Source organism: Taudactylus pleione, unplaced genomic scaffold, assembly GCF_031769625.1.
Source record: "Taudactylus pleione unplaced genomic scaffold, aTauple2 ptg001254l, whole genome shotgun sequence".
Lineage (NCBI taxonomy): Eukaryota > Metazoa > Chordata > Amphibia > Anura > Myobatrachidae > Taudactylus > Taudactylus pleione.
In genome coordinates, this window is record NW_028285654.1 from 251,574 (window position 1) to 266,195 (window position 14,622).

The 14,622-nt window shown below is 46.2% G+C and overlaps 1 long non-coding RNA gene across 1 annotated transcript in view; it reads left to right on the forward strand.

Annotated features, from left to right (window-relative positions):
* LOC148450924 (uncharacterized) overlaps positions 1 to 14,622 on the forward strand; it is a 78,481-nt gene that overhangs the window by 54,639 nt on the left and 9,220 nt on the right. The window lies entirely within an intron of this gene.

A 14,622-nucleotide genomic window follows, 5' to 3' on the forward strand; every position in this document is an offset into this window, starting at 1 on the left:
TGCGCCGTTCCCTCCATGGTACATTCAGGGGATACCTGCGCCGTTCCCTCCATGGTACATTCAGAGGATACCTGCAAATACTGTTTTCAGGGAAAATCCCACAAATATTTGATAAATAGGCCCCGTAGAGAGCAGAGGGGCTTAGGACCACCCCTCAGAGCTGATTTTCTATCCGCCCTCCTCTCCCCCATCACGTCATGCAGAAAGTCTCTGTGATTGGCAGCAATACTGATAGGTAATGTAATGATTTGTAGGATGGCAGCTAAGAAATATGATACGTTCCTATTGTTCTGTGGTTTTGCTGCTTGGAGATGGTTTTTTATAATCCTAAAACAATGTCACATTACAATCAAAGTGTTGATGCTTTGATAGAAAAAAAATCTCTGAACAAAATGTTAGTGTAGATTTTATTATTCAGTAAAATAGAAACTTGATTGTGGGTGTGAATACTTTTGCACTGGGTTACTGATGTAGATACTGTAATGCCCGATATTTGGGCATTCTTATACCACCTCTATAACCAAATCGCCATCTTTGGTGGCTGCGAGATTCCCTGCTCCTTGCAGAGCCGGTTACAGGCTCATCTCTCTGTAGCCACGAACTCTTCAGTTGTGAAAATGAATGATAATTACCTCCTCACAGCACGGAAGCTATCTTTACGTCAAAGCCTCGCCACTTAATCAACAAGACGGCAAGTGTGGCGGCCTAGGTAACCCTGCAGCAATGACTACAGCACATATACCAAGTATGTACAAAACAGACATTTATAGAGTTTAATGTCTGAACCATCAATAAGCTGACCCGTGAAAGCAGGACGAGGGAGCGTCGTCATAACTGCAGCTGTCTAGCACAGGAACACTACATTCTGTCTTACCTCTGTCATTCTGTGACTGCAAAGTGTCACCCTATATAATATATATACATCTGTGATGTACACAGTCCTTATATTGATCATTTGTCACATAAGCAGTATTCAAATGTTTTGTTACCTCTAGGGGGGAGGGTTAGGTTTAGGCACCTCTTGTGGGAAGGGTTACAGTTAGGCACCACTGGGGGGGGTTAGGGTTAGGCACCTCTTGGGGGGAGGGTTACAGTTAGGCACCACTGGGAGGGGTTAGGGTTAGGCACCTCTTGGGGGGAGGGTTACAGTTAGGCACCACTGGGGGGGGGTTAGGGTTTGGCACTAAGGGGGGGGGAGGGTTAGGTTTAGGCACCTCTTGGGGGGAGGGTTACAGTTGGGCACCACTGGTGAGTGTTATCGTTAGGCACTAAGGGGGGGGAGGGTTAGGTTTAGGCACTAACGGGGAGGGTTGGGCTACAAGATGGGAGGGTTAGGGTTAAGAGGGTAAGGTGGGAAGGTAAGTAGACTACCATTGGGATGCCACTGTCGGTATTGTGACAGGAGGTATCCAGAAAGCCGGCATTACATACCCATTCCCGAGCAAACTCATCAGCCAAGGGTAACTAACTACAAAACAAGAAAAGTTTATTATGCATTTATTAAAGTCAAAACACCTCAACAAGCAATAAATGATTTGGATACATATACATGAAATCATAGTTTGTGTGTAATTTCCCTGTAAGGCGTCTGTTTCATAGGATAATTATTGTTAGTCATTAGACTGTCAGTGATACAGGTGCTTTATAATATGCAGAGGCCCTGTCATATTACCTTCAGCATCAGGTGCAGCAAATGGGGCATCCTGCAAACTCTCTGCTATAGTTGGTGGAGGTGACCGTGCCTAAAGCTGCCCATACACCATACCAAACCCCCCCCCCCCCCCCAACCATCCAACTAATTGGTGGTTTGGAATGAAAATCCGGTAATGCATGGGAGCAAATGATAATCAGCCATGGCTCCAACACGCCAGGAAACACGAAGTAACAGGTTGTCCAGGAAAGTTGGTTAAATCTGTTTTTTTAAAACAACTTGTCTGAACAGCTTTAATCTGTTTACCCGTGTTTGGGAGCAAATTGCTGATTGTCATTGGCTCCCAAACACTAGCTGATTTCCATTCCAACCAACCAACTATTTGGAGGAAAGTTGGGGGGTGGGTTAGTTTGCTCTTCAGCCACCGGTTTTTCATACTGATTCCGTCATGATGATGGGAATATTTTTATGGCCTGGAGCTGTAGTCCCATCTGCTACATTTTTAATCTGGGGAAACTCTGCCTACAGTACTGTTCCCAATAACACACAGTTGGCAGCAATGTAAAATGCCTAAGTCCTATTCATTGGGGGGAATTCAATTGATTTGCCGGTTGCTTTTTTTCTAAGATGCCCGATGGAGCAATTAAATTGTTGCTCCATTAGGGCGTGATAGCCGCCGGCACTGGCATTTCTGCTCGCTCCCTCAGGAGGGTGCGAGCAGAAATGTGTGAGAAACCTCCTGGTTAGGGCGCGCTAACTGCAATTCACGCGCCCTAACCAGAAATTTAGATGGGTTTAGCTGTTTTACACGGCTAAACCCAGGGTGAAGAGGGCGGTAATTAATGAGTGCCCAGAACAATTGAATTGCGACACTGGGCGCTCATTAATTATCATGCCTTAAAACAATTGAATCTCCCCCACTGTATGCTATAGATGACAATGTTGGTGTAAGTGGTGGTATAGGAGTCAGAAGTGATGGATGTAGGAAGGTGTAACCCATGGGTGGATTGGGCCACCGGGATCATGGGACATTTCCCACTGGGCCACCAAATGGCTGTGCCCTTCATTTGCCTCTATCTCGTTCCCCCCTCCCTGCGTGTTCCATACAGCTGGCCACATACAATCAGGCAGCACCCTGCAGGTGGAGCAGGGACTGGTGACTCCTCCCATCCCCGCTCCTCTTCCCAGCAGCTGGCACTGATTTGGAGACTTCCCCTGCACATGGGCTCTGTGCTGTGTGAGGTGGCTGGTGTGTGGTATAGGGGAACGGTTGTGTATAAATCCCCTTCAGTGAATGTACCGGACGTGACGTACAGTGAGGGTGGAAGTGCTGTTCTATGCCCTTTAAAGCTCTGTTAATTGTAAAAATTTGCACTCTTGCGGGCTCGCTATGCTCTCCATGCTTCAGGCATGGCGATTGCTATTCCCAATCGGTATCCACGTGGATAGTAACTGATGATGTCAGGGTACATCTACTGAAGGGGATCTATCAGTAACCATAGGGGAACAGCCAAAACGGCAAGAGAGGAGTGGCAGCCGGATGCGAGGCCTGGTGGTGGTCTTACCTCCTCTCAGATTCTATGCACCAGCAGTGAGGGGAGAGAGGAGCAGGCTAAGACCTGACTCCTGGAGGATGTGACAAGTCCCTGCATGGAGAGCAGCTTCTGACCTGCATCGATCAGGTAAATGAGTGTGCTATGTACTATAAGCCTGTTGGTGTGTAGAGTTATCTCTTGGCTGCAGTGGTGACTGGTGATGTAGCAGCTGCAATGGCCCTCTAGCAGCAGAGGAGCTGAGTATGTCATGTTTGTGTCACTTAGTGACTGTAATGGTGCATACACACGGAGCGATCAGACAGTGATAACGATATCGCTGTCTGATCGTCCTGCACCCTCCTGGTGTGCTGGATGATCGATATAGATCATCCAGCACAGCACCAACTCACCAACACTATTGTATAGTACACAAGTTCTCAAACTCTGTCCTCAGGACCCCAAACAGTGCATGTTTTCCATATCTCAACACTGAATCAAATGAAATAATTAACTCCACCTGTGGACCTTTTAAAACATGTCACTGAGTAATGATTACACCTGTGCACCTGTTGGGTGACCTGGAAAACGTGACCTGTGTGGGGTCCTGAGGACCGAGTTTGAGAACCCCTGGTATAGTATAGTAACCTGGTTGATATCGACCAGGTTGACATGCTGTCACTCACCTTCTGAGCCACATACTTACTGACGGCCGCCCATTCTTGCCTAATCAATGCTTGGAGTGTGTCAGAATTTGTGAGTATTTGTTTGTCCACCCGCCTCTTGAGGACTGACCACAAGTTCTCAATGGGATTAAGGTCTGGGGAGTTTCCTGGCCATGGACCCAAAATTTTGATGTTTTGTTCCCTGAGCCACTTAGTTATCACTCTTGCCTTATGGCAAGGTGTTCCATCATGCTGGAAGAGGCATTGTTCCTCACCACACTGTACTTGGATGGTTGGGAGAAGTTGCTCTTGGAGGATGTTTTGGGACCATTCTTTATTCATGGCTGTGTTCTTAGGCAACATTGTGAGTGATCCAACTCCCTTGGCTGAGAAGCAACCCCCACACACAGGGCCGCCATCACGGGGGACTATCGGGACTACTGTCCCAGGCCTGGGCACTCCGCCAAAGGAGGGTTGCCCGGCCCGCTCCTACCACCCACCCGCCGCTATTGCTACTAGAGCAAGGCAAAGGAACCTTCTGTCTGATGCCTGCCCGCTGCAAATGAATAGGGCCCCCCACCGCTACTGCCTCGCCCGGCATGTAAGAGGTGCCTGACCTGTCCACATGAACAAGAAAGTTTATTATCCGGCGCGCATGATGACATCACCACGCCACTAAATGATAGATAGAGGAGCCGCAGCACCCTTCCAGACAACCCTGAGCACAGAGTAGAAGCCTGGACCTAAACTGAAACAAAAGGTAACATAATTAACATGCTGCCTGGCTGAGGAAGAAGGTGGCTGGCTGGACCAACACTGTGTGCAGGCTGCAGTGAGGCAGAAGGGGGCTAGAAACATCAGAGTGCAGGACTGGAGAGACGACTGTACTCAATTAGGCTGTATAGAATTAGACAAACTATAGTGTGTGTTTATGTGTGTGTATGTATATATATATATGTATATGTATGTATGTATGTGTATATATATATATATATATATATATATATATATATATATATATAATTAGGGGTGTGCACCGGCCACTTTTCATGTTTTGTGTCTTGGATCTGGATCGATCTTCGTGTTTTGGATCTGGATTGGTTTTGCCAAATCCACCCTTCCGTGTTTTGGGTTCTGGGTTTTGTGTTTTGGATCTGTATTTTTTTGAAAAAAAGCATAAAAACAGCTAAAATCACAGAATTTGTGGGTTTTTCTGCTCCTATGCTATTATTAACCTCAATAACCTTAATTTCCACTAATTTCCAGTCTATTCTGAACACCTCACACCTCACAATAGTGTTTTTATGTCCAAAAGGTTGCACCGAGGTAGCTGGATGACTATGCTAAGAGATACAAGTGGGCGGCACAAACACGTGGTCCATCTAGGAGTGGCACTGCAGTGGCAGACAGGATGGCAGTTTGAAAAACTAGGCCCCAAACTATACATAATGCAAAGAAAAAAAAGAGGTGCAAGATGGAATTGTCCTTGGGCCCTCCCACCCACCCTTATGTTGTATAAACAGGACATGCACACTTTAACAAACCAAACATTTCAGCGCCAGGGTCTGCCACACGACTGTGGCTGAAATGATTGGTTCGTTTGGGCCCCCACAAAACAAGCTGGCAATTAATCTGTCCCTGCACAAACTGGCTCTACGGAGGCAAGATGTCGTCCTCATCCTCCTCATCCACCGATTCCTCACCCTCTTCAGTGTTGTGTACATCCTCATCCTCACAGAGTATTAATTCGTCCCCGCTGGAATCCACAACCACAGGTCCCTCTGTACGTTCTGGAGGCTGGTCTCCCTGGAAGAGTTGATAATTCATTTTATGAACATCATCTTCTCCACATTTTGTGGAAGCAACCTCCTACGCCTTTCGCTGACAAGGTTCCCGGCTGCACTAAACACTCTTTCGGAGTACACACTGGAGGGGGGGCAACTCAGGTAAAATGGAGCCAGTTTGTACAGGGACCTCCAAATTGCTTCTTTTTCCTGCCAGTACAGGTACGGACTGTCTGACATGCCTACTTGGATGCTGTCACCGATGTAATCCTTTAACAGACAGACGCACGCTTGTCGCTGCTGCTTTGAGGATGCAAGTGTGGCTACAGCCCACACAATTCACAAAGACAGAAAAAGAACAATATTTTTATTGTTTGTGTAGCACACTTTGAGGGTGTCACCACCCTTTAACAGACAGACGCACGCTTGTCGCTGCTGCTTTGAGGATGCAGGTGGAATCTAGATGGGATTTGGAACCGGGGACACACTACCTCCATCAATTGTCTAAATCCCACTGCACTAATGGCGGATACCGGACGCACGTCTAACACCAACATAGCAGTCAAGGCCTCAGTTATACGTTTTGCTTCAGGATGACTGCTGTCGTACTTCATCCTCATCGCTAGGGACTGTTGGAGGGTCAATTGTTTAGTAAAAGTAGTGATGTTCCTACTTCCTCTATGGGATGATGAACAACTCCCAGCAGCAGCAACAGCACTAGGAGGAAGTGGTTCTTGATCTTTCCCTATTTTATTTTTATCGGAGAAAGTTTGGTCCTCCATTTATGTTATATTGATATATACGTGCGGCTAAAGCGCACACAAACACAGAAAATATTTTTTTAGTTTTGCTGGAGAGTAGTGCACTTTGTGGGTTACACCACCCTTTAAGAAATGAGCCAGCCGGCTCTTTACTTATGGGACACAGGCGCACGCTTGGCGCTGCTCCTTTGTTGATGCACGTGCAGCCACAATGCACACAATTCACAAACACAGAAAATATATATTTTTTTGGTTTGGAGTGTACTTTGGGGGCTACAGCACCCTTTAACGTTCAAGCCAGCCGGCCCTTTACTTATGACACAGGCACACGCTTGGCACTACTTTGTTGATGCACGTGCGGCTACTGCGCACACAATTCACAAACACAGAAAATATATATTTTTTTGGTTTGGAGTGTACTTTGGGGGTTACAGCACCCTTTAATGGTCAAGCCAGCCGGCCCTTTACTTATGACACAGGCGCACGCTTGGCACTACTTTGTTGATGCACGTGCGGCTACTGCGCACACAATTCACAAACACAGAAAATAATTTTTTTTTTTGGTTTGGAGTGTACTTTGGGGGTTACAGCACCCTTTAATGGTCAAGCCAGCTGGCCCTTTACTTATGACACAGGCGCACGCTTGGCACTACTTTGTTGATGCACGTGCGGCTACTGCGCACACAATTCACAAACACAGAAAATAATTTTTTTTTGGTTTGGACTGGAGTGTACTTTGGGGGTTACAGCACCCTTTAACGGTCAAGCCAGCCGGCCCTTTACTTATGACACAGGCGCACGCTTGGCACTACTTTGTTGATGCACGTGCGGCTACTGCGCACACAATTCACAAACACAGAAAATATATTATTTTTTTAGCACTTGGGGGGAGCACCCCTGATGGACAGAGCACCCCCTGGACAACACTACAGCACCCCTTTAGGACTGGGACACTGCACAGGACTTTGGAGTGGACACAGCCCCTATGGAGAACTGACTGCACAACACAGTCCAGCCAGCCCCTATGGACTTTGAAGTAGTGGACACAGCCCCTATTAACAACAGCAGCACAGCACAACACAGCCAGCCCCTATGGACTTTGAAGTAGTGGACAACAGCAGCACAGCACAGCACAACACTACTCTGCACTACACTACACTACACTACACTACACAGCCCAGCCAGCCCTAACTCCCACCCTCCCTCTTCACTGTCCACAGCCGAGTGAGAAAATGGCGCCGACGCGGGTACCTTAAATAGGTTCCAAAACCCGCGAGACTCGGAAGGCGGGATGATGACGTTTTGCCTCGATTTCAGATCCGAGTCAGCGGGAAAAGTCGAGCCTGACTCGGATCTGCCTCGGCTCGGGGGGGTTCGGATTTCAGAAATCCGAACCCGCTCACCCCTAATAAATATAAATATATATATATATATATATATATATATTATATATTATATATGTGTGTGTGTGTGTTTCTATTTATCTGTTTGGGGGTGTATCGTTGGCAACTAGCAGCAGCAAACCAGGCAAATATTCTGCATGTGCAGTTGCATTTCTATATATAGGGCTGTAAGGAGGGGTGAGCGGCCGCACAACGCGGGCTCGTCTGGGGGTGTACTAGCCGTACCTGCCCTGCCCACGCCCTCCTCTGCCTCACGGTGTCTGTACTGTATGAGGGGGGGGGTGTACGGATGCCTGACTATTTTGACTGTCACAGACCCCACAATTTCTGATGGCAGCCCTGCCCACACATGAATGGGCTCAGGATGCGTTACTGTTGGCATGACACAGGTCTGATGGTAGCGCTCACCTTTCCTTCTCCGGATTTTCCAGATGCCCCAAACAATCTGAAATGGGATTCATCAGAGAAAATAACTTTACCCCAGTCCTCAGCAGTCCAATCCCTGTACCTTTTGCAGAATATCAGTCTGTCCCTGATATTTTTCCTGGAGAGAAGAGGCTTCTTTGCTGCCCTTCTTGACACCAGGCCATCCTCCAAAAGTCTTCACCTCACTGTGCGTGAAGATGCACTCACACCTGCCTGCTGCCATTCCTGAGCAAGCTCTTCACTGGTGGTGACCCGATCCCGCAGCTGAATCCACTTTGGGAGATGGTCCTGGTGCCTGCTGGACGTTCTTGGGCACCCTGAAGCCTTCTTCACAACTATTGAACCTCTCTCCTTGAAGTTCCTGATGATCAGATAAATAGTTGATTTAGGTGTAAACTTACTAGCAGCAATATCCTTGTCTGTGAAGTCCTTTTTTGTGCAAAGCAATGATGACTGCACATGTTTCCTTGCAAGTAACCATGGTTAACACTGGAAGAACAATGATTTCAAGCTCCACTCTCCTTTTAAAGCTTCCAGTCTGTTATTCTAACTCAATCAGCATGACAGAGTGATCTCCAGCCTTGTCCTCGTCAACACTTTCACCTGTGTTAATGAGCGAATCACTGACATGTCAGTTGGTCTTTTTGTGGCAGGGCTGAAATGCAGTGGACATGTTTTTGGGATTAAGTTTATTGTCATGGCAAAGAGGGACTTGGCAATTAATTGCAATTCATCTGATCACTCTCTATGACATTCTGGAGTATATGCAAATTGCCATCATAAACACTGAAGCAGCAGACTTTGTGAAAACCCAATACTTGTGTCATTCTCAAAACTTTTCGCCATGGCTGTACTCCCTAGATGCAGGGTGTCCGGGCAAATGCCCTCTTTGCCCTGCAGGCAGCCATGAGTTCTCCTCAGTGGTTCTTCTGCTGCCTTCTTGAAATCGTCTGGTAAATATTTATAAAAAAAAAAAGGTTTCATAGAGCGTCTGATGCAGAACGCGCTGTATCTGCTGATCGGCAAGCAAATAATACAGAAATTGGTTGTAAAAAGTTAGTGCTCTATGTATGTACTGTACCACAGGAGAGCAAGGACCACCATGATGTAAAAGAAAGAGAAAAAAGCTATATATAAAGATATACGGTATATAGCATAGCAAAATCTGTAAGATCATCCAGTAGTAGAATGTGTTGATCTGTCTATAATCTGGCTGCACCATGGTGAGAATCTAGAGAAAACTATCCAGAGTACAGTAGTTCCCATTTAATCTCCTCATTATAGAAAAGGTAAAACCAATTCTACACTTGATGTTATCTCTTCATAAAAGCTAATTAAAAGAAAAGGAGGAAAGCTCCCAGCAATAACAGCTCTTCGCTATAAATACAACTGGAGCCTTGCACCAAATGACAGCAGAGTCGCTAATGTATCCAGCTCCTGTTGTTAAGATAAGAACATGAAGGCAGGAATTTCACACTTCCAGAGACATCGTCCTTACATAATCCATGATGAAAATAACTTGTTTGGCCAACGGTTCCCAGATAGCATCTCCTTACAGAAATCACCCAAAACTCATTCACAATCATTTGCGACTCCCCAGGAGGGCAGGCACTTACGTCTTTCGTGCGTCCTCTGACTTCTCAATGAATGGGTATGGGAATAATGATGTCAGGGTGTTGGGAAGTGATTTATCTTCAGAAATTTCTGTCACTAGGATCAGTAAGGAGAACACTTGTGTTTAATTATTTGCGCTAAAACGTTTCCCCAACACAAACCGGCTGATTATTCCTCGCTTGCTTGATTGATTACACCTTCTGTATTCATTGGTGATTTGCTGGTGCGTGACGCCAACTCTATCGGTGAGGGCATAGAGAACATTGCTCTCTGGGGCCACAAAGGAGGGTGTAAGCAGCGTCTTCTCCTCTTAGGGTTTGGGAACTACCAATTCTCCATCCCTAAGCTAATAAGTCATCATTCATTTTCTCTAATTACTAAAAGAAGAACATGAAACCTCATTTCACCTAGCAGAAGATCTCTTTTAATCAAAATTATTTTTTAAACCTAAAATCCTGTTGCATCAACTGTGATTAGTACATCTGGTGTAGTTGTGCTTTTGTCAAGTACCACACATTTAGTTAAATACACCTTTATTGAATCTTTCTCTTAAACAGTTTGGTTTAATCCCATATATGGCTTTAAATTATTTGTGAGTGCAGGGGGACCTGGGGTCACTTTATACATTGTGATATGATCAGGGTAAGGGTGCCGTCTCCTGGGGTAAGTGGTAGTAGCACACCCGCCCAGGGCCTTGGTACAAGACCTACTAGCTTTATTAGCAGCACAAAAATAAACAAAACATAAAAGTAAATACTGCTCGGCTCTAACTAAACAAAATTATTTCCTCTCTCAGTGGGGGGGGGGGGGGGAGGGGACCTAAAGTCCCTCTTACAAAACAATAGTTTTTAGCCCAGTGCTTACATTCAGTAGTCCCAGTGACTCTCAACAGGCCTCTAAATCCGTTGAGAGACTGAATACAGAAGGGTGTGATACAAAAACTTGACAATAAAAAGGTTGACACTAATTTAGTTGACACCAAATGGAAAATGGTTGACATGACAAAAGTTAGACAGCACAAAAGGTCGATAGATTCAATCAGTTGACATGGAACTGGTCGGCACTATTTTGTTTTGTTTTTCTATCTCTAATCTTCACCCTAACCCTAATCGTCCCTCCTAGTGCCTAACGTCTACCATCTGGTGTCGACCAAATCATTGTCAAACTTTTATTTGTCAACCTTTTTGTATGGAACCCCTACAGAAGCTAAAAACCTGGGGCGTATATATCTGCTATTGACAACTGTTTGAGTGTTTTTGTCACAACATGTAAAGCTTTTTATTACTTTATTCAAAGTGTGCCAAAAATGTGACTTATCTGCCATTGCGTGCAGGTGCCAAACCAGCAATGTGCATCGGATATTCTGCTCTTTAAATCGCCCAGGGAGAACGCAGAATTCTGCAACCATTTTTTTTTTTTTTTTTTATAATAACAATTCCCACTGAACGCCTACACAAAGCTCAACATTTACACTCTCATCCAGATGAATCACTTCAACTCCGCAAACACATTAGCTGATGTAGATACCTTGCAACCATTTATCAGAACTCCAATTGAGCAAGAGACAAATATTTTACAAATCAATTGGCTTGTAAAGCTCAACCGCATGTCAAGATAAAGCCGACAAGTCCAGTGTCTCCAGCTCATTAGTGTATCTGAAAGAAGAAAAGGATATTTCAATCTGTGATTATTATAATATTTTATTCTGTATTTCTACAAATTTTCTGGTCCTTGGTGACCTGGAGCCAGAAGACAGCACAGTGCTAATTCTCCTGTGGGGAAGCTGAACAATCCTTATATTGCAGTACGCTGTGTAGTCACTAATGTCTGCAAAATGTCTCTAGAAATATTTGATCTGCAGAGGTCTTTAAACAATAGGCTATTGGAGGAGTGTCAACCGCTCAGTGTCTGATCCACCACCAGCGGCGGCTCCTACCCTCTTAGATGAGGGGATCTGCTGGTGCTCTGACCTGCAGGAGGAGACGCTGGGTAGCGGCGCAATGGATCTGGCAGGTGCCTGGACCAGCACATGTGCACAAGCTGTGGTGGCGGCTTCTAGGGACTGCACCAGCTGCAGCCGCTAGAAGCCGGGTAGTTCTGCACATTAGGCAAGGAGCGGCTTCGGACTGGAAGCTCTTCTAATTGCACTGAGATTTCTACCTAGAATGTACAGATAAAAAATGGCAAATCTTTAGAAAGAACCTCAGTATGTGATTGGCTACACTCACTACCATCTGAGGTATATACATTTATTCAACGTACCCCCAAAGGGATGCAGTTAATTTTAGGGGTGAGCGGGTTCGGATTTCTGAAATCCGACCCCCCCCGATCCGAGGCCAATCCGAGTCAGGCTCGACGTTTCCCGCCTGACTCGGATCTGAAATCGAGGCAAAACGTCATCATCCCGCCTTCCGGGTCTCGCGGGTTTTGGATCCTATATAAGGTACCCGTTGTCGGCGCCATTTTCTCACTCGGCTGTGGACAGTGAAGAGGGAGGGTGGGAGTTAGGGCTGTGTAGTGTAGTGTAGTTCAGTGTAGTGTTGTGCTGTGCTGCGCTGTGCTGCTGTTGTCCATAGGGGCTGTGTCCACTCCTCCAAAGTCCATAGGGGCTGGCTGGACTGTGTTGTGCAGTCAGTTGTCCATAGGGGCTGTGTCCACACCAAAGTCCTGTGCAGTGTCCCAGTCCTAAAGGGGTGCTGTAGTGTTGTCCAGGGGGTGCTCTGTTCATCAGGGGTGCTCCCCCCAAGTGCGAAAAAAAAAAAAAATATTTTTTTTTCTGTGTTTGTGAATTGTGTGAGCAGTAGCCGCACGTGCATCAACAAAGTAGTGCCAAGCGTGCGCCTGTGTCATAAGTAAAGGGCCGGCTGGCTTGACCGTTAAAGGGTGCTGTAACCCCCAAAGTACACTCCAAACAAAATAAAAATATATTTTCTGTGTTTGTGAATTGTGTGCACTGTGGCTGCACGTGCATCAACAAAGGAGCAGCGCCAAGCGTGCGCCTGTGTCCCATAAGTAAAGGGGCGGCTGGCTCATTTCTTAAAGCATGGTGTAACCCACAAAGTGCACTAGTCTCCAACAAAAATAAAAAATTATTTTCTGTGTTTGTGTGCGCCTTAGCCGCACGTATATATCAATATAACTTAAATGGAGGACCAAACTTTCTCCGATAAAAATAAAATCGGGAAAGATCAAGAACCACTTCCTCCTAGTGCTGAAGCTGCTGCCACTAGTCATGACATAGACGATAACATGCCATCAACGTCGTCTGCCAAGGCCGATGCCCAATGTCATAGTAGAGGGCACATACAATTCCAAATGACAAAGTTCAGGAAAATGACCTTGAAAAAAACATTTAAATCATCTGAAGAGAAACGTAAACTTGCCAATATGCCATTTACGACACGGAGTGGCAAGAAATGGCTAAGGTCTTTCCCTATGTTCATGACTAGTGGTTCAGCTTCACATGACGATGGAAGCCGTCCTCCCACTAAAAAAATCAAACGAGTTAAGCTGGCAAAATCACAGTGAAGAACTGTGCGTTCTAATGGGATATCACAAATCCCCAAGGCGAGTCCAAGTGTGGTGGCGGTTGCTATGCCTGACCTTCCCAGCACTGGACGGAAGAGGTGGCTCTTTCCACCATTTGCACGCCCCCTGCAAGTGCTGAAAGGAGCACCCACAGTCCACTTGCTGATATGCAAATTGAAGATGTCACTGTTGAAGTACAACAGGATGAGGATACTGGTGTAGCTGGCGCTGAGGAGGAAGTTGGCGAGGAGGATTCTGATGGTGATGTGGTTTGTTTAAATCAGGCTCCGGGGGAGACAGTTGTTGTCCGTGGCATGAAAAAGCCCATCACGGTCATGCCTGGGCAGAAGACCAAACATTCCACCTCTTTGGTCTGGCAATATTTCTATCCAAATCCGGACAACTACTGTCTTGCCATATGTACCATATGTAAAGGTGAAATAAGTAGGAGTAGGGATGTTAACCACCTAGGAACATCCTCCCTTATACGGCATCTGCAGCGCGTTCATAAAAAGTTACTGTCAAGTTCAGAAACTTTGGCTAAGACCGTAAGCAGTCCAGGGACACCTAAATCCCATTGTCCTGTTGTATCCAAGCGCCTGCAAACCACACCGTCAACTCCTTCCTCGTCAATTTCCTCCTTAGTCAGGATCGGAAGTAGTCCTGCAGGCCATGTCACTGGCATGACTGACTCTCCTATCCGGGATTCCTCCGGAGGATCCTGCATTGCTACGCCTCCTGCTGCCGCTGCTGCTGGGAGTCGTTCATCATCCCAGAGAGAAGAAGGAACACCACTACTTTTACTAAACAATTGACCCTCCAACAGTCCTTAGCGAGGAGGATGAAGTACGATAGCAGTCATCCTGAAGCAAAACGTATAACTGAGGCCTTGACTGCTATGTTGGTGTTAGACCTGCGTCCGGTATCCGCCATTAGTGCAGTGGGTTTTAGACAATTGATGGAAGTAGTGTATCCCCGGTTCCAAATCCCGTCTAGATTCCACTTCACTAGGCAGGCGATACCGAGACTGTACAGAAACGTCAGAAAAAGTGTCCTCAGTGTCCTGAAAAATGCCGTTGTACACAATGTCCACTTAACCACGGACATGTGGACAAGTGGAACAGGGCAGACTAAGGACTATATGACTGTGACAGCCCACTGGGTAGATGTATCACCTTACGCAGCAACAACCGCAGCGTCACCAGTAGCAGCATCTCAGAAACGCCAGCTCGTTCCAAGGCAGGCTACATATGTATCA